Genomic DNA, 23860 nt, shown 5'->3' on the forward strand with positions numbered 1-23860 from the left:
CACCAGGCAGGGGTGAAATTCAGCAGGTTCTGACAGGTTCTGAAGAACCGGTAGCAGAAATTTTGAGTAGTTCAGAGAACCGGTAGCGGAAATTTTGAATAGCTCGGCGAACCAGTAAATGCCACCTCTGGCTGGCCCCAGAGTTGGGTGGGAATGGGGATTTTGCAGTATCCTTCCCCTGCCATGCCCACCAAGCCACACCCACAGAAGCGGTAGTAAAAAAAAGTTGGATTTCACCACTGGCACCAGGCCAACAATGGAGATCCTGACGGCTGGCTTTAATGCTGAAAGAAATGAGAATTATTCCTGTAAAGAAAAGAGCAATAGTAACGCCATGTTTATCCTCTGTAGAACCTGAGAAACTTCCCTTTTGGGGAAGATTGTGTGCCCAAACATCATCCAATGCAAGCCGACCAATGATGAAGAGGGACAATAATGGGGAGGGGGCTTTGGAAATGTATTTAAACCATTTAATCATTTGTATCATTGCTCTCTTCTGTTGCTCTACCTACATGAGCACAGGGGACCAACTTTGCAAAGGTTCCATTGAAGTTCTTGTATTGTTCATAATGTCTCCTGTTGATTCAAACTGAGAAATGTAGATCTCACAATGCCTAAAATGGGACTAGGACACATTAGTCATTTAGAATCAAAACAGAACTGGAAGGGATCTTGGAGGTCTTCTAACACAGCCCCCTGCTCAAGTAGGAGACCCTAAACCATTTCAGACAAATGACTGTCCAGTCTCTTCTTAAAAACCTCCAGTGATGGTGCACCCACGACTTCTGAAGGCAAGTTGTTCCACTGGTTAATTAATTGTCCACACTGTTAAATTTTTTCTAGGTTTTTCACCACCTTAACCACTGTGCTAAACTGGCTCCCGGTTACCATCAAATACCTGAAAGATTGAAGTTGACACAAGATGAGATCCAAAACATTTGGAATGTACCTAGGTCTTTCCTCTTGTGATCTTATCCATGAAGTGTTCATAACTCAAGTTTGATTTAGACTTGTCTGCAACTGCACACAGGTGTTCTTGCATACCTATGCTGCGAAGGGGTTGATGGGTTGGTGCAGGTTGCAAATAGTTGCAGATGTACTGCGTACATCTCCCTAATCTCAACTATGTGCTGTGAGGAGATTTACAACCTGCATGCTTATTGGTTGATGTGGCTTCCTGTTGGAGCCCTGTTGTTTATGCACTCCCGGCCAAATCATTCGAAAAAATACCCGTGTTTCCCCAAAAGTAAGATCAGGTCTTATTTTCTTTTGGACCCCAAAATAAGCACTAGGATTTATTTTTTTTGGGGGGGGGGTGTCTTATTTTTTTCCATGTACAGGAGGCCCACTTCTTCTGCTTGCTTGCAGCGGGACAGGAGACCAGTGCTACCACTGTGAGGTGGGAGGGGTAGAGCTGCCCCATGCACCCCAAACAGGTGTACCTTAGGGCCCCTGCAGCCAGGCCACCCATGCCCTGACACGTGCCTCACCTTGCAGCCATGGCACCAACACACCGCTCAGCCTCCTGCTCCATTGCGGCTGTGAGCAAGCAAAAGAAGTGAGCTGGGCAGCCCCATGGGCTCCTGCTGCACAAGGTTATTGGTGCTGCCACTGCAGGACTAATGTCGGGGCATGTATGGCCCGGCTGTGGGGGCCCTGAGGTAAGCCGGTTCGGGGTACATGGGGCAGCTCCACCACCACCTCACCTCACCTCTTGGCCACAGCACTGTGAGCAACCAGATGGAATGGACAGCCAGCCAGCTGCGCAGGCTCTTAAGTAGGACTTATTTTGGGGGAAGGGCTTATATTAGGTGCATACGTAAAACATGCTAGGGCTTATTTTCAGGATAGGTCTTATTTTTGGGGAAACAGGGTATAAATGCAACAGCAATGCAATCATCTCTGAATGACAGAAACATTTGTGCCCTGACATACAGTCATGCAGAAGTCTAATGCAGCATTTACATGCGGGAGTCCCTGGCTTGAACCCAGAGCCTAGCCCTAGAATTCAACCGAACAGCAAAAAAACTTCAAATGTTTTTGCTTCTAAAGAGGCCATCAAACTCACCTGCATGTCAGAACTACAAAACCTTCAGTGTTGTTTCAAATGTTACCCAAGGGACATTGACATTTAGGGGAATTCAGTACTAATATGTATGTAAATAAGTAAGTGTGTGAATAAATATATCAGCTAATTACACATCATGGTATTACTCTGTCTTAGCATGAAACTGAAAACTTCCATGCAATGATGCTGCCTGGGGTGATTTTTTAATTCATAGGGATTTCTAATACCTCAAATCCTCTGCAGAGTTTTGCCTTTGCTGTATAATTTGACAGTTCAGCGGGATGCTCGTACTTAGCATTCTGGGGATCAAAGGGAATAATTTTCAAAAAATCAATCTTTGGTTGGGTAGAAATTAAAGTATTGGAGTTGGACTAGAAAAACCCAGGTCCTCATTCAGCCCAACAGTTCAAGTGATCAGTTTAGCCTGTCACTGATTCTCCGACCAATCTACCTCACAGGTTGTTATAGGGGGAATGGTACCATGACTTGAATAGAATACATATTAAGTAAATAATAATGTCTTGCAGGGACATTGAAAAAGTCATTATGTATGGCACTTAGAAAATGAGGTGGTTTCATTATACAGTTGTGGCTGCCATTTTGAATTTTTGGACCATCAGCCATTTTCCACAAACCTTTTGTTAGGTTTTATCAGGAGCTGTGATTGGACCATGTGACTACTTTTCTATAAAACCATAGGAGGTTTGTGGGGTGTAGTCAAAAAACAATAAGAGGAATATTGAGCTTAGGGTTGAGAGCTGCAATGGATAGTGTGAAGACATAAAATCCCCCTGGAGATACAGAGGATTCCGGATTTCTGTACTTTCCGCTGGGCCCTCAAGACTTTTTTATTTCAACAAGCCGGGCTGGCCTAACTTCTCCAATTATTTAATTTTAATTTTAATTTTAAAAGGGGTATTTTAATTGTTGGGCCAAAATTGTTTAATATGTTTTTAAATTATTCTTAAATTTTTGTATTCTGTGTGTTTATCTTTGGCTGTTCACCACCCTGAGTCCTTCGGGAGAAGGGCAGTATATAAATTTAAATATAAATTAAATAAATAAATAAATAAATAAAATAAGCATAGATGAGCAATCACAAGTTTTTTCTGTTTATTGTCTATGGGGCTTTTTTGTGCGTGAAATACCATTTATTCCCTTATATATTATTAAACCTATTTCAGAGTGCATATTACCCTATTATTATTATCTCATCAATGAAGATTTGATTTCTGTTTTATTCTGTTTGTGTTTTTCTCTCTCTAATGTATTTTTCTGTATCCCTTAGATATTTGTGTGGATAAGAGCCATGATGGCGCAGTGGTTAGAATGCAGTACTGCAAGCTATTTCTGCTGACTGCCGGCTACCTGCAATTTGGAAGTTCGAATCTCACCAGGCTCAAGGTTGACTCAGCCTTCCATCCTTCCAAGGTTGGTAAAATGAGGATTCAAATTGTTGGGGGCAATAGGCTGACTGTGTAAACCCATTAGAGAAGGCTGTAAAGCACTGTGAAGCTGTATATAAATGTAAGCGCTATTGCTATTGCTATTCTTCAGCTGTGCATGAGGGTATCATTTTTTAGGTGGGATGTAATGATTAATTATAAATTTGCTCCAGTATATTTCTTTATCTTTTGGAGGGATGTTATTTGCTTCTGGCCATACCATCATGTGATTCCCATACTGCGTTCAGTTCTGTAATTCATCTGTTTCACCCTCAAAAGTTTTCATTTTGAGTTTGTAAAATTGAAAAGGACTCTATCTTTGTTCCTGTTTTATAAAAAAATAAATTTGATTTTGTTTAGCTCTTGTGAGATTTGTCTAGGTCACATGGAGGAGAGGAAGAAGGAATGAATCTCTAGCCACATCAGTGGTGACTTGCTCCTGGTTCTGTCCAGTTTTTGAGAACCGGTAGTAAAAGTGGTGGGAAGCTCCGCCCACCCACCTGAATGTCATAAGGTATGATCTGCATATGCAGATGACCATGGGATCAGGGGTGAAATCCAGCAGGTTCTGACAGGTTCTGGAGAATCGGTAGCAGAAATTTTTAGTAGTTCAGAGAACCGGCAAATACCACCTCTGGCTGGCCCCATAGTGGGGTGGGAATGGAGATTTTGCAATATCTTTCCCCTGCCATGCCCACCAAGCCACGCCCACTGAACCTGTAGGGAAAAAAATTGAATTCTATCACTGGTATAAACAAAGGTCTCTTTCACACACATTAAGATTAGGAGAAAGATACTAAAGAAAGCAACCTTAGGGAGATTAATGGTGATAGTAGAACTAACAAGCTGCTACCCCAAAGCAAGAGGATGAGTGTGAAATTCTACTGAAATTTCAACTATTCATCTTACAACTGCAGATGGATCCACTACAGCATCTTTGAGTTGAGTTTGACTCATTGATTTACATGGACAAACTCATATAATTATCTATCTAATTATCCAAAGTTAGCTTGGCATTCTCTTCTTCCAGAATGTCTTATAATTTTTATCCCTACAATTCTGTTTGCTTCCCATCTCATTATTACCCATACTTAACTTGTTTCTTTGAAATGGACAAGTGCTCCCTTGAGCAGTCTTCAAATAGAAGAATGTCCTCTCTAGGGGACACAAGATTATTCTTGGAGCTAGACCAAATTGCAGGAGCCATGATGGAGCAGTGGTTAGAATGCAGCATGGCAGGCTAATTCTGCCCACAGCCTAGAGTTCGATCCTGATGGGCTCAAGGTTGACTCAGCCTTCCATCCTTCTGAGGTCAGAAAAATGATGGACCCAGATTGTTGGAAGCAACATGCTGACTGGACTCGGAGTTTTAATCGGAGTGGGGTTTTCTGGAACTCTGACACTGACATTGTAAACTACTTAGAAAGGGCTGTAAAGCACTATGGAGAAGTATATAAGTCTAAGTGCTATTGCTATTGCAATAATGGGTGACAAAAATTGCTTCCTCTTATATCAAACCAGTACTATCCCTTGGTCATTATCTAATGCTTAGAAACTAAGACGTTTAAGCATTCCTTGTTAGAGTACAGGTAGTCTTTGACTTATAATACAGGTAGTCCTCAAGTTACAAATGCAATGGATTTGTAACCAGAGGATTCGTGGGAGTGAATCTCATACCTTGAATGTGAGCACTCCCTTCTTTCACCGACACATTTGCTAATCGAATGCATGGTTTGTTAAATGCACATCAGGTATTTCACGGTGGGAAAGGCCACCGGGGGGGGGGGGCTAGTGATGGAACAGGCCACCTGCTTAAGATCACCTGCTTAAGACCAGCCTGAACCTCATGCTCCCCACAATTTCTCGCCCCCCCAACCTGCCACACCAGGTCACTTACCGTGCAAAAATCTAGCGAGCTATCTCTTCTCCAGCCTCTCAGCCACACGCGCCCCTCCGCACCTCTGTGTCAGCACTTCAAGCTGCATTTACTCTAGTGCTGACATAAGAAGGAGAAGCGGAGGCGTCTGGAAAGGGACGTTTGACTTTTCACCTACTTATTTTCCCTGGAGATAATATCCCCTAGGAGATGGGATGGGAGGGGGGAAATTCCTTTGAGCTGGAGCGGTAGATTAGGGGTAGAATGACTTTGAAGATGGCCAATAAGTGCAGGGGAGTGGGGAACGGAAAGGGAGGGTTTTGGGTCTGGAAGTCAGTGTTGGCTTCGATGGAGTCGGATCTAGAATGTTGTGCTTAATAAATAGGAGTTTTCCTTCAAAGACTTCGTTTGAAATGCAATTTATTTGAGACGACCTCGAAACCTGACACTCTGTTTTGGTGTGCACAGGCCTCTCCCAGCACTTTGCCGGCCAAAACGGAGCATCTTTGCTGACCTGTTTTGGCCAGCAAAGTGCAGGAGAAATGTTGCAGAGCCTCTGCGGTTGTTCGTGAGGGTGAACAACTGCCGTGATGCTGCAAGATTCATAGTTTCAGGACTTGTTTGTAAACACTAGGGGGTGCTTATTGCGCAACTTTGAATGTTTGCTAAGGGAACACTTGTAACCCAGAGATTGCCTGTAGTTCATTTAGTGACCATTCAAAGTTACAAAGGCCTGAAAAAAAGTGACTTATGACCATTTTTCATACTTAAAGCTGTTGCGGCACTCTCATGATCACATGATCAAAATTCAGATGTTTGGATCAAAAGTCAGATGCTTGGCAGCTGACTCATATTTATGACGGTTGCAGTGTCCCAGGGTCATGTGATCACTTTTTGCAACCTTCTGACAAGCAAAGTCAATGGGGAAGCCAGATTCCCTTAACAACCGTGTTACTAACTTAACAACTGCAGTGATTCATTTAACACCTGTGCCAAGAAAAGTTGTAAAATGGGGCAAAACTCACTCAGCAAATATCTCACTTAGCAACAGAAATTTTGGGCTCAATTGTAGTTGTATGTCAAGGACTACCTATAGTTAGGAGTAGTTCAGTACAGAATTATTATTTGGATTCAATAAGGAATTTCTTGTTTCTCCTTCTTTATCTAAACATTAATAAATGCTGGGGTACTGAAATGAAATCCTTGTTTCAGCAAGTAGCTATCAGATCCAATTTTGCAATAATTTCCCGAGGATCCTGGTTTATAGATCCAAGCCATTTTCAGTTATTGTTGGTGTTAATGATAAAGCTTCTAGATAAAAATTAGGGGAGAAAGACATTCCATTCATTTTTAATGCGAATTGATCCAGTTCACACATATCCAATGCAAAGTGAAGCAGAGTCATATTGTGATGTTTAATATATATATATATATATATATATATATATATATATATATATATATATATATATATATATATTTCAATTTATTAAATGCAAGGTGGAATGGAGTTAGCATGCAGAACTTTCCTTAAAAAAAAAAAAGATGGCAATAGGGACAAGGAAATCAGGCAGAATGAATTTAAGATTGGGCAAATGAGACCCTAAGTGAAATTGACCTTGACAGATTCATAATGAAAAAAGTCTTTAAAAAGAATGTTATATGTCTGATCTGATTTACATTCACATGGATTCGGGGTTTTTTGAATCTCAAGGAGCCCCAGTGGTTCAGCTTTAATCATTCAGTAGCCTGTAAAGAAAAAAGCAGAAAGAAAAGAGACTTCTGGGTATTTTCAAATGAAAACTGAACTATAGGCAATCCAATGAAGGAAAGTAATACACATTCAGAGATAAATGGATCATTAGGGAAGATATATATGTGTGTGTGTGTGTGTGTGTGTGTGTGTGTGTGTGTGTGTGTGTTTTCTGAGGTTTTCACGGGTGTCTGTATGTAGGTCCTGCCCTTTAGAATGAACTGCCCCCGGACATACGCACGATCTCTGACCTCCGAGTTTTCCGCTGTGCTCTTAAGACCCTGCTCTTCCGACAGGCAGGGCTAGCTTCATAATTGAGTTTTAAATTCAGAGTTCTTAAATTTTTTGGGTTTTTAGCTAATTTTGGCTTTAAATGTAATACTTTTAAGAATTTTTTAAATTTAAATTGTGATATTTGTATTGTGTTGTACACCGCCCCGAGTCCCTCGGGAGAGGGGCAGTATAGAAATAAAATTATCCTTATCCTTATCCTCTCTGACATGCTAGGTTTCCCTCTGCAAAGAATTGTGCATGGTTTTGAAATGACTATAATTATTAGGTCTCTATTCATAAGCCCATTTTTATCTCCGCTTGTGACATTTAAAAAGTGTGAAACTTTTCTCTATTTTTAAGTATGGCTTTCATAAAATACCCATTGTGTTGTAGAAGAAGCATTATTCTATGCATGTTTAGCACTTTAAACCCCAATGTTTTTGTATGCTTCTTGGTTCCTTTTTTTGTTTGTGCGTCAAGAACATTATTATAAAACTGTATTCCAGCCTGCGTATGAGCGCAAGAAATCTGGCCAGTAAAATACGGACTGAAAAAAACCTCTTAAGCATAACATTTTAATATTGTTTGCTTGCTTGCTTTTTGCATTATATCAGATATTTCCTTCTGAAAGCTCAAGCAGCTTCTCCTCGTATTATCCCTTTGGTTATTGTATATTGATCTGATACAGAATAGATGGTCCAAAATCACACAGTGATCGCCATAGACATGTGGGGAAGTTAACAAAGAATGTTCTTTCTACGCCAACTCAGAAAGCTCAAACTGCTCAAAGAGCTGCTGATCCAGTTCTACAGAGGAATTATTGAGTCTCTCATCTGCACCTCCATAACTGTCTGGTTTGGTTCTGCAACCCAACAAGACACTCACCGACTTCAGAGGATAATTAGAACTGCAGAAAAAACAATTGCTACCAACCTGCCTTCCATTGAGGACCTGAATACTTGCATGAGTCAAAAAGAGGGCTGTGAAAATATTTACAGACCCCTCACATCCTGGACATAAACTGTTGCAACTCCTACCCTCAAAACGACCCTATAGAGCACTGCACATCAGAACAACTAGACACAAGAACAGTTTTTTCACGAACGCCATCACTCTGCTAAACAAATAATTCCCTCAACACTGTCAAACTATTCACTAAGTCTGCATTACTATTAATCTTCTCATCGTTCCTATCATCCATCTCCTCCCACTTATGACTGTATGACTGTAATTTTGTTACTTGTATCCTTACAATTTATATTGACTGTTTCCCTTTGACTATCACTAAGTGTTGTACCTTATGATTCTTGATGAATGTATCTTTTATTTTATGTACACCAAGAGCGTATGCACCAAGACAAATTCCTTGTTGTGTCCAATCACACTTGGCCAATAAAGAATTCTATTCTATTCTAACCTGTTTCTTCCAAATCCACATCTACTGTATCACCTTAACCGTGATTGCAAATCTCCTGTCTTTGTCAGGTTTAATCAGAATATGGGTTAAAGCAGGGGTGTCAAACTCAAGGCCTGGAGGCCAGATCCGGCCCGCAAGGTGCATAGATCTGCCCCAGAGGGTTGCAGGAGTCTGTGGCAGCCGAAAACGGAGCTCGTGAGCCTGTTTTTGCTGGCAGAGCTCTCGGGCCACCACAGGCACCCTGACACGAGTGACGTCAAGTTGGTCATGCCCACCATGGCCATGCTCACCTCACCCTCCCAGGTCAAACACAACCCTGATGCAGCCCTCAATGAAATCAAGTTTGACACCCTGGGTTAAAGCTACTGATTGAGTTCTCTCAAGGATTCTAAATTCCTAGTTACAGCCATGTTTATGGCTAAATTAGGCAGACTCTTAATAGCCCTTGCTCTTATAACTGTCACACCATCCCCACAATCACATCAGGGGTGGCATCTACTCAGTGGTGGGATTCAAGTAATTTAACAACCGGTTCTCTGTCCTAATGATGTCTTCCAACAACCAGTTTGCCAAACTGCACAGAAAGTTAACAACCGGTTCTTCCGAAGGGGTGCGAACTGGCTGAATCTCACCACTGGATCTACTTACCTTTACAACTAGTTCACAACAGGAGCACATGCACGCACTTCTGTGCATATGCAGAAGCTTCTGCGCATGCGCAGATAATCCATTATGATGTCTGGGCGGGTGGGTGTAGCCTCCCGCTGCTTTTACTACCAGTTCGCAAGAATCGGACAGAACCGAGAGCAATCCTCTCGGGTTACAGGGTCGAGCTGAGGATTTTGTGCAATTCCTGCATGATAAAGTCGCTCCGATTCGGGAAGGCTTGGACTCCGATTGGATGAGTTCAGGGGAGGAGACGAGGGTAGGTCTTGAGAATATTATCTGGGAGGAGTTTTATCCTGTGGCTCCCAAAGAGGTGGACAGGGTTCTGGGTAAGATTAGTGCTGCCACGTGTTCATTGGAGCTGTGTCCCTCCTGGTTGGTACTGGCCTCCCGGGAGGTTACACGAGGCTGGCTCCAGGGGATTATAAATGCTTCTCTGAGTGAGGGTGCCTTTCCTGCCACCTTGAAAGAGGCAGTGGTGAGGCCCCTCCTCAAGAAGCCTTCCCTGGACCCGGCTGAATTAGCTAACTACCATCTGGTCTCCAACCTTTGTTTTGTGGTGAAGGTTGTTGAGAGCATGGTGGCACAACAGCTTCCCCGGCACCTGGATGAAGCTATCTATCTGGACCCATACCAGTCGGGCTTCAGGCAGGGGTACAGCACAGAAACAGCATTGGTCGCGTTGGTGGATGATCTCTGGAGGGCTCGGGACAGGGGTTGCTCGTCTGTCCTGGTCCAATTAGATCTCTCAGCAGCTTTTGATACCATCGACCATGGTATCATGCTGCAGCGGTTGAAGGGGTTAGGAATAGGGGGCACCATTTTGCGGTGGTTCTCCTTTCTCTCCAACTACTTGCAGTTTGTGTTGGCAGGGGGGGGCAGAGGTCAACCTCAAGGTGCCTCGCATGGGGAGTGCCGCAGGGGTCAGTCCTCTTGCCCCTTCTGTTCAACATTTATGTGAAGCCGCTGGGTGAGATCATCCATGGTTTTGGGGTGAGAGTCCATCAGTATGCTGATGGCACTCAGCTGTACATCTCCACCCCAGACCACCCCAACGATGCCCTTGATGTGATGTCTCGCTGCCTGGAGGCCGTGTGGGTCTGGCTGGGGAGAAATAGGCTCAGACTTAACCCTTCCAAGACCGAGTGGCTGTGGCTTCCGGCATCCCGATATAGTCAGCTGGTGCCATCGCTGACTATTGGGGGTGAATCGCTGCCCCCCACAGAGAGGGCTCACAATCTGGGTGTCCTCCTGGACACACGGCTGTCTTTTCAAGAGCATATGACGGCCGTGGCCAGGGGGGCTTTTTATCAGGTTCGCCTGATTCGCCAGTTGCAGCCCTTTCTGGACCGGGACACCTTGCACACGGTCACTCATGCCCTTGTCATCTCCCGGCTGGACTATTGTAATGCTCTCTACATGGGGCTCCCCTTGAAGAGCACTCGGAGGATCCAACTAGTCCAGAATGCAGCCGCGCGGGTGGTTATGGGTGCAACCCATTGTGCCCACGTGACACCCCATGGCATAGGACCCAGGTACCTTCGAGACCGACTTTTGCCACCAGTAGCCTCTCACCGGCCAGTTCGCTCCCACAGAGAGGGTCTCCTCAGGATGCCATCGGCCAAGTTATGTTGGCTGGTGACACCCAGGGGAAGGGCCTTCTTTGTGGGAGCCCCAGCCCTGTGGAATGAACTGCCCCTGGAAATGCGTAAGATCTCCGACCTCAGGGTATTTCTCTGTGCCCTCAAGACCCTGCTGTTCCGCCAGGCCGGGCTATCAATGTAATGATTTTAAATTGGATGTTTTAAATTTTGGGGGGTTTTAATATTGAGCCAAAATTATTTAATAATTTTAAATTATTTTAATTGTTGTTTGTCTTTGTGCTTTTAATAGGCTGTACACCGCCCTGAGTCCTTCAGGAGAAGGGTGGTATAGAAATAAAATTATTATTATTATTATTTATTGGTTAATCTTTAGTGAGATTCACAGCCTTTGAGGCTGGTTAATAGCTCAGCAGCTCGAGTCCTAACCAAGGACCTAGGAATTGTTAAGGTATCGTCGGAGGATGTAAGCTGTTCCGAGTAAGGTGGTTTTTTGTAGAGTTGTTATTATTATTATTATTATTATTATTATTATTATTATTATTATTGTTGTTGTTGTTGTTGTTGTTGTTATTATTATTATTATTATTATTATTATTATTATTATTATTATTATTATTATTATTATTATTATTATCCCACCACTGAATCACAGTTGGGTGCTTGGAAACCAGCATGTATTTATGATGGTTGTGGTGTCCAAGGATGGGATTGGCCTTTGCGACTTTCCAGCCAGCTTCCAAGAAGCAAAGTCAATGGAGGAAAGCCCGGCTTGCTTTAAAAGCAAGCCACAGGATTCACTTAACAATGGCAGCGATACCCTTAATTGTGGTTTTAAAAAAAATCGGGTGACTCACAACCACCTTGCTTAACAATGGAAATTCTAGGCCCGAATGTGGTCATAAGTCAAGGACTACCTGTAATTCAGATTTAGATTTGGATGCTACTTCTGTGTATCAGTGATCTCAGTGTATTCAGGGCGAAGCAGTACATAATTGCTTTTTTTTTTTTTTTGCCATCTAGACAACAATTTTGTGTCCACCACCAATTGATGGATTCTTTCCCACTCTAAAGTACTAATGGAGTTGACTGGCAGCAGGGGTGGGTTTGACTTACCTTTGCTACCTGTTCGCTTTTGCGCATGCGCAGACCATATTTGATGATGTCCGGCCAGGTGGGCGGAGCCTCCTGCTACTGCTGCTACCGGTTTGCCCAAACCGGGGCGAACTGGTAGCAACCCACCACTGACTGGCAGGAGTGTTTCTGCCTTTCCTATAGAAATATCACTTTTTTTAAAAAAAAAGAATGAACATCGCCCTGTCTGTTAGATTAAATTGGCACGGCCTCATTGATTTTGCTTAATCCTTGTTTGTTGGCTTGTTTTGACATGAGTGCAGCTGTAGCCATTTACTTCATTAGAGAGTGTTTGCGGGTAAACATCTTCCCCTGTAAAAAAGACTGAATGTTGTAGGAAGGAGAAGAGATCTGATTAGCATTTTGTTATTCCTTTAACTTATTTTATATCCCCGGGAAGATCTGCGCTGCAGGTTCTGGAGTAATGCTGTTCTGGGTTTATTCCCTCTTACAATTACTGAAATGATAGAATTTTTTGATTGCAAGGACAGAGTTACGCATAGGGCTAATCAAAAGCCCCAATGTGAATTGAATCAAAGTGCATTTCGTTAATGCACCAAAATTAAGGGATGCATATTAAAAAGGAATGAAAGCCTTGCCCATTATCTCAAAGAGTAAGGGGCATCCAAAAATATATGTCTTTTCTTTCTTTTTCTTTTTCTTTTTCTTTCTCTTTTCTTTTGATTTATATGCCGCCCTTCTCCAGAGACTCAGGGCGGCTTACAATGCGTTAAGCAATAGCCTTCATACTTTTGTATATTTATACAAAGTCAGCTTATTGCCCCCACAAACTGGGTCCTCATTTAACCTATCTTAGAAAGGATGGAAGGCTGAGTCAACCTTGAGCCTGGTAAGATTCGAACCTGCAGTAATTGCAGGCAGCTGTGTTAATAACAGGGTGCTTTAAACCACTGTACTACCAAGGCTCTTGTCGAAGTTAAGTGTCTGAAGTTTGAAATCCACATTGTGTTTAGTGGACCCACCTTCCACAAACAGATTTACTTCTAATAGAAGAGAATACATGCAGCTCAGGAGTGAACTGTGGGTTACTGGGTTTTGGTTTGCTTAAAATGTTTTTGGAGGGCTTTAGTTGATTTGTGTGCTATGGTAATTTAAGAGAGGCCACAAATTTGCATGTAGACAAACCTCCACGAAGAGACAGAGATCCTTTCTGCATGAATGCCTATGACAGCATACCCTGTTTGCTGGTGTTAAATTCAAACCTCCAGTAAGCTGCACAGCTGGATGGAAAATAGCTCAATGAAGCAGCTGAAAAATGATATGGCTAATGATCATGGATGCCCACCTCAGACTAACAAATACCAGCATACTAAGCTGCAACATCAAGGGGCAGTGTTGTGGTCCGCCAGCAGCCTGTGGAGCTGGCAGTGGAGTTGGACAGCGATGAGGCTGAGGAAGAACAAGGGCCAGTCCTGGAGGCTGGGGAAGGCACGGATAAGGGCTCTGCATCGGAGGCAGAGATGGGGCCAGGGCCATCGGGGAGTGATGTGTGGACTTCGGAGCCTCCAGAAGCTGACAGTAGAGAGGCAGAGGAACAGGGGGAGCCTGTTCCTGGTGCACATATGAGAAGAGCTGCCAGAAGGCAGGAGCAGATAAAGCAGGGAGGATGACTCAGGAGTAGGGCCAAGAGATAATTGGCCCCTCCCATAAGGCTTAAAAGATCAGCAACGGCTCTTGGCCTCTTTGCCGAAAAACAACATTGAGGGAATTGCTTCTTGTTTCACTGTATTCATTTCTTGTCGGCGTCTTCTGCTTCTGAACTTTTGCCAAGAAAAGCCTTTGGCAGTTTGCCTAATTATACCAAAGTCGGTGATAAACTGAGGAATGGTGTTTTGAAGAATTTGCTTTAATTTAGTTTGGACTACACTGAGAATAAGTTAATTCTCAGCTGTTCTAATAAAGTCTGTTTGTTTTCAAACTGTTTGCATTTAATACTAACTACTTGGGCCTGGGTCACAACAGGTAGCTAGAACAAACCCCAGAATACACAAAAATGTCAATCACTATCATTAAGACTACATCTCTAAGACAAGCTGAAAAAAAAGAAAGAAAAGAAACTCTAAACCAAAGTTCTCAATCTAAACTCTAGAAGTAAAAAAAAAAAAAAAAAAGGATGTAGGGATTTTTAAATGGGGCAACTTTAAGATGTGTTGACATGATGGCTGTGGAGTTCTGGGCATTGAAGTCCCAGAACACACACTAGAAAGTTGACAAGTTTGACAAAACACTGGTGTAGATTATGTTCAAACAATATACTCTGGTGACAGGGGTGAAATCCAGCAGGTTCTGACAGGTTCTGGAGAACCGGTAGCGGAAATTTTGAGCAGTTTGGAGAACTGGCAAATGCCACCTCTGGCTGGCCCCAGAGTGGGGTAGGAATGGAGATTTTGAAGTATTCTTCCCCTGCCACACCCACCAAGCCACGCCCACCAAGACACACCACACCCACCAAGACACACCCACAGAACTGGTAGTAAAATAATTTGGATTTCACCACTGTATAGTGACCTGCAAACCAGTGGTGGGATTCAGCCGGTTCTCTCCGGATTGCGCAAACCGGTAGCAGTGACTGCGGGAGGCTCCGCCCACTCACCCGGACACAATATGTGACTACTGAGCATGCACAGAAGGCCATGCACGTGCACAGAGGTGGGTGCGCACACTCACATTTGCGAACCAGTAGGGAAGGTAAGTGAATCCCACCTCTGCTGCAAACCTATTTGGCGGATATACATAGTAAAACAAAATATGGTAGGTTACACACCAGGTTAAGCAATTTGTTTATATGCTGCTTTTATTCAAGAGTTCAAGGCTAGATAATGTGTGCTCTTTTCAATTTTTTTTTTCATCACAATAATCTTATCACTGTATAAAGTCAACCATGAACTTCAGCAGCTGAAATGTTTGATGTCCCAAACCATAACCACTCCACCATTCTGATTCTTATCAAGTTTAATGCCTACTGAGCTCAGAATGGTCATATGAATCCATCTGCCAAAATGATATAAAGGTAAAGGTAAAGGTTCCCCTTGTACATATGTCCTAGTTATTCCCAACAATAGGGGGTGGTGCTCATCTCCGTTTCAAAGCCGAAAAGCCAGAGCTGTCCAAAGACGTCTCCGTGGTCATGTGGCCAGCATGACTAAACACCAAAGGTGCACGGAACATTGTTACCTTCCCGCCAAAGGTGGTCCCTATTTTTCTACTTGCATTTTTTACATGCTTTCGAACTGCTAGGTTGGCAGAAGCTGGGACAAGTAACAGGAGCTCACCCCATTATGCGGCACTAGGGATTTGAACCACTGAACTGCCATCTTAGCCACTGAGCTATCGTGTCCCACCAAAATGATATACCAACTGCTTAAACATGCTATGTGAAAACAGCCATGAAGGGGCTGAAAAAGCGAGGCTGACTATCACAAACTTTCTTCCATGGTTTGGCAGCACAGAACAATGTCCCTCCTTCCTCTGATGTACTGATAGCATCTGAACTTCACCCAGTGCTCTCTGTTTGGCCAATGGGAAAGAGCCTGGTGAAGCATTGAGGTCTTCTCATGCAAAGGTTTGTGGGATATCAATTCCTTCCTAGAAAAAATATGTAAGATATCTGTGTTTCCATATGGAGGTTCCTGACTCAGTTTTTCTATTTGTATGGGGCCAGAACCTTTTGGAAGAAGTTAATTGGCCTTGTGATTTAATCTATATTTTTAACTTTTGAGAAGAACTTCATGATAGACCTGGAAGCCATCTTTTATGTTTGGGCCTTCAGGCCTGCCACATCTTCTTCTGTGGGAAAATAGGTGGGGGGATTGCATAGAGTGTAGATGATATGTAGTCAAAATAACATTATTTTCTCAGAGAATCAAGGACGCATTGCCCTGGCACCTGGAGTTGGATGACTGGGAGGTGTCTTCAGTTTGGACGGTGGATGATTGGACCATGTGATGGACATGAGGGTTCTGGGCAGGAACTTGAACTTTCACTTGGGTGGGGAAAACCTGGAAACTTTCAGATTCACATTTTCCCAGATGTGCCAATATGACATCTCTAATAAAAAGTAACTTTGAAGAAATCCAAACCTCAGAATTTTCTTTCATTGGGAATGTTACTTGGAACCCTGACACTTCAGAGATTTCACTTCTCACCTTGTTTTACCTCAGGAATAGGAAAGCTAACAATTATATTTAAATTTCTTAAATTTCCTGAAACTCCTGGAATGATGATTGATGATGATGATGATGATGATGATGATGATGACAATGACAATGATGATGATGTTATCCATTTAGACATGTCTGATGCTTGGTGATTCTATACGCCAGGTATTTCCACATCTTAAGATCTTACACTACTTCTTTGAGTTGTTCTATGCTCTGGTTGGTGTCAGCTTCGTGTTCTATGGCATCTTGGTTTCCTTTTACCATTAATTCTTCCAAACATACTGTATTTTTCAGAGTATAAGACGCATCTTTTTCCCCCCTAAAAGGGGGTGAAAATTTAGGTGCGTCTTATACACCGAATGTAGCCCCGCCACCCACTGGCCCCCACCCTTTGGCCTCTGCCTAGCAGCAGTTACCTCCTTGCAAGCAAACAGCAAGAAAAAAACAGCTCCTTTCAGCTTCAGCACAGCCTAATTAGCACAAGTTGATTGGATCAGCCTCCTGACTCTCAGCTGATTTGCTCTCAGTTGTTTTGCAGAGGGCTCTGCTGCTTGCTGCAAAGAGGTAAATTGCTGGAGCAGATTTTTTTCCCCTTGTGCTAATCAAGCTATGCTGAAAACAAAAATGAAAGTAAAGCAGGCTGTTTGCTGTTTGCTGCAACGAGGCAAAATTGCTCAGAGGCTATTGGGAGGGAGATTTCTTTTTCTTCTTTTCCTCACCAAAAAAGGTAGGTGTGTCTTATACTCGGTGCGTCTTATACTCTGAAAAATACGGTAATTGCTTTCTACAGTGAATTCCCCCATATGGCATGGCACCAAAGTAAGTGAGACACAGTTTTGTGATTTTAGCCTTCCAGTGACATGTCTGGTGTTATGTGCTCCAGGACTTGTTAGTCACCTTTGCTGTCCGAGGAATACCAAGAGCCTTCTCCAGCCCCATAGCTCAGAAAAGTTTATTTTCTTCCTGTTTTGCTTTTTTAAGGTCCAACTTTCACAACCATAGGTAGCTATGGGGAACACAATAGAACATCTCCTAGAAATGATCCCTAAATCATTTCTAAAACCATTTTGGCCAAGAATTGCTGAAAATTACTACTTCTGAAGTAAACACGCCCTTCTTTAGGTCACATTCACTGACATGAAAAATGCCATAACAGGCCATTTTGCATCCTGCTGTGGATGAGGATCATCTTGATTTATAGTTCCCTATCTTAATTATATGAATAAAATATAAATATCCTATCTGCCTTATGTCTGTTTGCCTATCAATCTATTAGATGCTCATGCAGGATTTTATGAGAGTCAAACAAGACATGATCTGAGAGATTTGTGATTCAATTTCAAGTCTTATTAAGGTTGTGTGCTGAAAGAAGGATTGAGTGTGATCTTGACCATGGCCTCCAGAAGGAGTCAATTCCTTCCTCCATACCATTTCTCTGATTTAACTTCCCACATTGTTCTAAAACAGAGGTCTTCAAACTTGGCAGCTTTAAGACTTGTGGACTTCAACTCCCAGAGTTCTCCAGCCAGCATAGCTGGAGCATAGCTGGCTGGAGAATTCTGGGAGTTGAAGTCCACAAGTCTTAAGCTGCCAAGTTTGGGGACCCCTGTTCTAAGATATGAGGAGGGCAGTAATATATAATATGACTATTTTTCATTACCCCTTTGATGCATAATATTTGTTTGGGAAATTAAAGAAATGATGAGAATCCTTATCTCCTCAACTCCTCAGCATAATGCTAATTGACTACAGAGGCAGATGGTGGCTTAAATCTGAGGAAAAGATTTTAGAATGTTTTGATCATGGATCTCTCATATTGAAAGACAAAAAAAGTCCGGATAGTGAATGTGGCAGTATCTGGAGACAGCAGAATAAAAGGAAAAGAATCGAAGAAGATAACAAAATACAAAGACCTGCAAATAGAAATAGAACAATTGTGGCAAAAGCAAGCAAAGGTGGTACCAATAGTAATACACGCCTTGGATACATTGAATACAGTATCCAATGGATTCTTGAATACAGCTCATCTGTCTGGAACCCGCACTGCATATCGGACATAAATACAATCGAGAGTGTCCAGAGATATTTTACGAGAAGAGTCCTCCATTCCTCTAACCGCAATAAAATACCTTATGCCACCAGACTCCAAATTTTGGGCTTAGACAACTTAGAACTACGCAGTCTGACCTAAGCATAGTGCATAAAATTATCTGCCACAATGTCTTTCCTTTCAATGACTACTTCAGCTTCAACCACAACAATACATGAGCAAATAATAGATACAAACTCAAGGTAAACCACTCCAAACTCGATTGCAGAAAATATGACTTCAGTAACAGAGTGGTCAATGCCTGGAATGAACTACCTGACTTTGTAGTTTCTTCCCAAAACCCCCAAAACTTTAACCTTAAACTGTCTACTGTTGACCTCACCCCATTCCTAAGAGGTCTGTAAGGGGCATGCATAAGTGCACCAGCGTGCCTACTGTCCCTGTCCCAATATTCCTTTTTACTTACTCTTTTCATGTATTCAAATTATGTTTATACTTTTACCTGTTATCTTATATATGCTTGACAAATTAATTTATGTTTATGATTGTGGATGCAATCTCAAAACAACTGGAGTACCACTTGAACACCATTGGCATTGACAGGTCCACCATCAGTCAATTGCAAAAGGCAGCTTTACTTGGAACAGCTTACATCCTATGACGATATGTGTAACACCATCAAACATTCACATGTGCTTATCCCAGGTCCTTTGAAAGGACTCGATAGGTAGACAAAAATGCCAAATCTAGTCTGAACATCTGGCTGACCATAATTTACAATTAAAAGATGGAGGGAGAAGAGGGCAGAAAACACATGGGGAGAGGTGGGGTCTTTTGTAATCCGATAGCCATCACCACACTGGTGCACCCCTGCTCTGGGCCCAGGCCAACTGGCAGACCTATATCGTCAGGCTCTTACAGAAGGTCAGGAGAAGATATGTGAATCTCATCTTGGGGGCTACCATGTTCTGAAGTGCAGGAGTGTTGTGTATTACCCTAACAATCATCATCATCATCTCCTTTTAATGACTCCATAATCTCTTGCAGGGTGGTCTGGGCAACTGAATGGAGCTGAGTGTTTACTGGCTGGATACCCTTCCTGTCGCCAATGCGGAATTTTATTCAGCAGATATATTCTAATTGTGCCCAGAGAGAGAAATATCTGCCTCTACCTAGGATCGAACTCATAGCCTTCTAATTGTGAGGCGAGAGCTCTACATCTAGACCATTGCACCATTTATGTTCCCCTAACAATGGTAGGGTAAATATTGAAGCGAAATTATTTCTTTTAAAAATATCTGCCCCATAGGTTTCCCAAAGTATTTTCAAAACTTTCTCCAAACCAAAGAAATACCTCTAAAGCATAATTTTAAACATTAAGCGACTCAAGATTCATGTAAATTATTTTAAACCACTAAAATGTGGCTCAGATTGACAAAGACTTTGATCTAGAGCCTGGTCACACTGTTGAAAAAAAGAAAACCAGTTTCCATTATGTCTGTCAGCTATCTTTTCTCTGAAAATCCCACAGTATTTTAGTTCCCCCTGGAAGCTCATAAATACATCTCTGTCCCTGTCCCAAAAGAACACGGCTTCTGTATACTTATGATTTATTATTCCATACTTAGTAGTATTACTTTTCTTGCTTTCAATCTAATTTTTTCCCCTCCTTGCTGTTGTTGCTTTTTCCCCTTCATTTAGATATGGCCTAAGAGGATATAAATGAATTCTTCTCATTTAAAATGCAGTAAACAAGATAAGAAGAGAAGACCAACATTTCTTCAGCTTTCCTTACACATAATGAAAGACAAGTATGCCTCACAGAATGGTACAGTTTGTTTATGTGGAAAAATAAATCTATATGAGCTCATATGAGATCACTTCAGTAAGATGACTTTCCAGAATTTTATTATTCTCATAATTCACCTGTCAATATCTCTCCCTCTCCCTCTTTCTTTCTCTCTCTCCCTCTCTCTCTCTCTCACACACACACACATATACATACTCACACCAGTGAAGTAACGTGGTAAAAAATACTGGTTGGAAAACAGAATTTGAAAGTATATTACTCAGAATGTAACTGATGTTTCTTAGTAATGTACTTAAATTGCAATGAAGCCAGTTTTGATTGGCCATCTAGAGTCATTTCTGAATGGGAAAAAGCATTCTGTGGTGGAACAGGAGACTGTGGGAAGTGGTCAACTTTCTTTTAATGGAGAGTTTTAAAGATGGATGACTAACTGGCAGGAATAGGATACAGCTGAGTTCCTACTTTGAGTAGGATGTTGAAGTAGATGATCTCCCAAGTTCTCTTTCCAGCCTTGCTGTCAGGGTTCTGACGGATGCCATGAGCCTTGAGCCAAGCTTCAAAAGAAATCCAGTTATTTATTAGGAGCTTCATGTCGGCATGTTCCCAAGTGAAGCCAGCTCTGATCCTACGTAATTTTATGCTCCAATTATGACCCTGTTTCCCCCCATCACCCCAGGGTGTGTCATCAATCACATTAGCCAATGGAGTAATTTCGCAGGTTGGAGAGGTCACTCCCCTTCGACTGCTGCAGGTATCCCTGGGATACAGCCTTGAGGGAGATAAGCGTGGAATGTGCATCTGCTTTTTGCTGCTCTGCAGTTTCACCAGTTTCCCATCCCCCACTGGCCTATGGCAACTCGAGAGCAGGCCAGGGATGCTTTGTGAGTTTACACCAACCATAACTAAAGTAGGTCCCACAATAATCCTATCTACAAGGCCTGGGAGAGCATCCAGATCTTTTAACAATTTCTTAAATGTCACAAATCTTCTTTTGCTAAACCCATAGACATCTCTGGTTGCTTCCATTACCTGCTATCTGGATAGCAATGTGAACTTATCATCATGAGGGTAAGTTTCTAAGAGCAGCCTTGTCCAGTAATAAGTGGTCTTGAATTATGTTTCAGAGTTTGAGTACGCGTGCCACAACCTTTAGAAATATATCCTTATAATGTCTATTTTGTGTGTCTCTATCACTGTGTGGCCTTAAAAAGGAAAGGGAAAGAAGTCCATAAGTATTCTATGGGAACTGTGTACAATTCATATTCATTTTTCGTGTACATGCCAAGATGGAAAAAAAAGCAGATTTATGGGAAACTCATTAGAAAATCAGGTTATAACTCTAGTGATTCATTCCAGCTCATAATTAACAGCCTGTTCTGAAAAACTACTGTGTGCACAACAAAATGAACTAAGCTTTGTGGGGATGAGAGCGTTGAGTGGAGCTTAGTATTAATCATGTTCATTATTAGGAGAGGTGCTTGAGTTGTTAGTGTATTTTGAATACTCTGGTGTCAGTCTTTCTTTTCAGTTCTTCTCCATCTCAGAAACTTGTGTTTTTGTTCAATTTGACAATGAAGATGTAACCATCATGGCTTCCACTGGGTGATGAACTCCCACTGGGAGAAAGTAAATGTAAAGTCTCTTCTGAGTCAAACTTAGCTCTTGGTGACATGTCATTTCAGTTTTCTTGGCCACAGTTTGAAGCATAGAAGCCAGTCATTAGGAGAGATGAAGTTTCCAGAATTTCATGTTACTGGCAAAAAATATGTTGACTAGAAGATACCGGTAGTCTCTCAGGACTGCTATCCATTTGCTCCAGCTTTGCTTCACTGGATACCAGTCTGCCTGAACTATCGAATAGAATAGAATAACAGAGTTGACAGGGACCTTGGAGGTTTTCTAGTCCAACCCCCTGCTTAGGCAGGAAACCCTACACCACTTCAGACAAATGGTTATCCAATATCTTCTTAAAAACTTCCAGTGTTGGAGCATTCACAACTTCTGCAGACAAGTTGTTCCACTGATTAATTGTTCTCAGTCAGGAAATTTCTCCTTAGTTCTAAGTTGCTTCTCTCCTTGATTAGTTTCCACCCGTTGCTTCTTGTCCTGCCTTCTGGTGCTTTGGAGAATAGCTTGACTCCCTCTTCTTTGTGATAGCCCCTGAGATATTGGAAGACTGCTATCATGTCTCCCTTAGTCCTTCTTTTCATTAAACTAGACATACCCAGTTCCTGCAACCTTTCTTCATATGTTTGAGCCTCCAGTCCCCTAATCATCCTTGTTGCTCTTCCCTGCACTCTTTCTAGAGTTTCCACAACTTTTTTACATCATGGCGAACAAAACTGGATGCAGTATTCCAAGTGTGGCCTTACCAAGGCCTTATAAAGTGGTATTAACACTTCATGTGATCTTGATTCTATCCCTCTGTTTATGCAGCCTGGAACTGTGTTGGCTTTTTTGGCAGCTGCTGCACACGGCTGGATCATATTGAAATGTTTGTCCACTAGGACTCCAAGATCCTTCTCACGGTTACTACCATTGAGCCAGGTACCGCCTATACTGTACCTGTGCATTTTGTTTTTCTTGCCTAAATGTAGAACCTTACTTTTTTCACCATTGAATTTCATGTGGGGAGGGGGTTGGGGAAAAGAGGGAAACCTGGAGTCATATGATCACCTTTTGATAAGCACAATCAATGGGGAAGGCAGATTCACTCAACCATCATATTACTAACTTAACAGCTGCAATGATTCACTGAACATCTGTAGCAAGAAAGGTCATCATAAAATAGGGCAAAACTAATAATTGTATCACTTACCAACAGAAATGTTGGGGTCAATTGTGGTCATAAGTCGAGGACTAACTGTACTATCATTGATCCCAATTTGACTTTGACTTTCTTCTACTTTTGAGGTTTTCTCCGGAAGATCCTGAATTTGTCCTCTGTTCTACTTCTTCAGACTTCATCTAGCCCAGCAATTTTGCACTTGAATGTCCCGGATTTAAGAGAGTTAAGTAAATAAATAAAAAACCACGCTGGATGTCGTCGCCCTGAAACAGAATTTAGGAAAATCAAGGGGAATGTCAAGGAATATACAGTACAATGATAAGCTCCAAGTCCCAGCATCATCAGAGGAAAATATAACAGGAGGTATCACATGCCCTAGTTATTTCAGAAACATAACAGTGTATGCATCTATTTAGGGCAAATAAAATGCAGGCCCATTTCATGGTGAAATTAGAGCCATTTCTCCCTTCCAGGGAGAGCAGCCTTATTATTGACAATGTGAAATTGGCTCTCATCTCATGTTTGCAAAAAAGAAAAGAAAAGAAAAGAAAAAAATATACACCATTGGAATGATGAACCTAGTGACAATTGCAGGGAGTGTGAAATTGCACCCAAGGAAAAATCCGGAATTCGCCTTGCAACAAAACAAAACAATCCGGGTGGAGGGAAGCTTTTGAACATGTCTGGCTGAGAAAAATAAAATAAAATAAAAAGGTCTTTAAAAAATTAAAACACAAGCTTTTCTTTGAAACGGAGCCAGTAAGGAGTAGCCCAAAGCCATAAATTCTATAGCAGTAG

The sequence above is a fragment of the Pantherophis guttatus genome, chromosome 3 (genome assembly GCF_059756535.1).
Source record: "Pantherophis guttatus breed Tessera chromosome 3, ASM5975653v1, whole genome shotgun sequence".
Taxonomy (NCBI): domain Eukaryota; kingdom Metazoa; phylum Chordata; class Lepidosauria; order Squamata; family Colubridae; genus Pantherophis; species Pantherophis guttatus.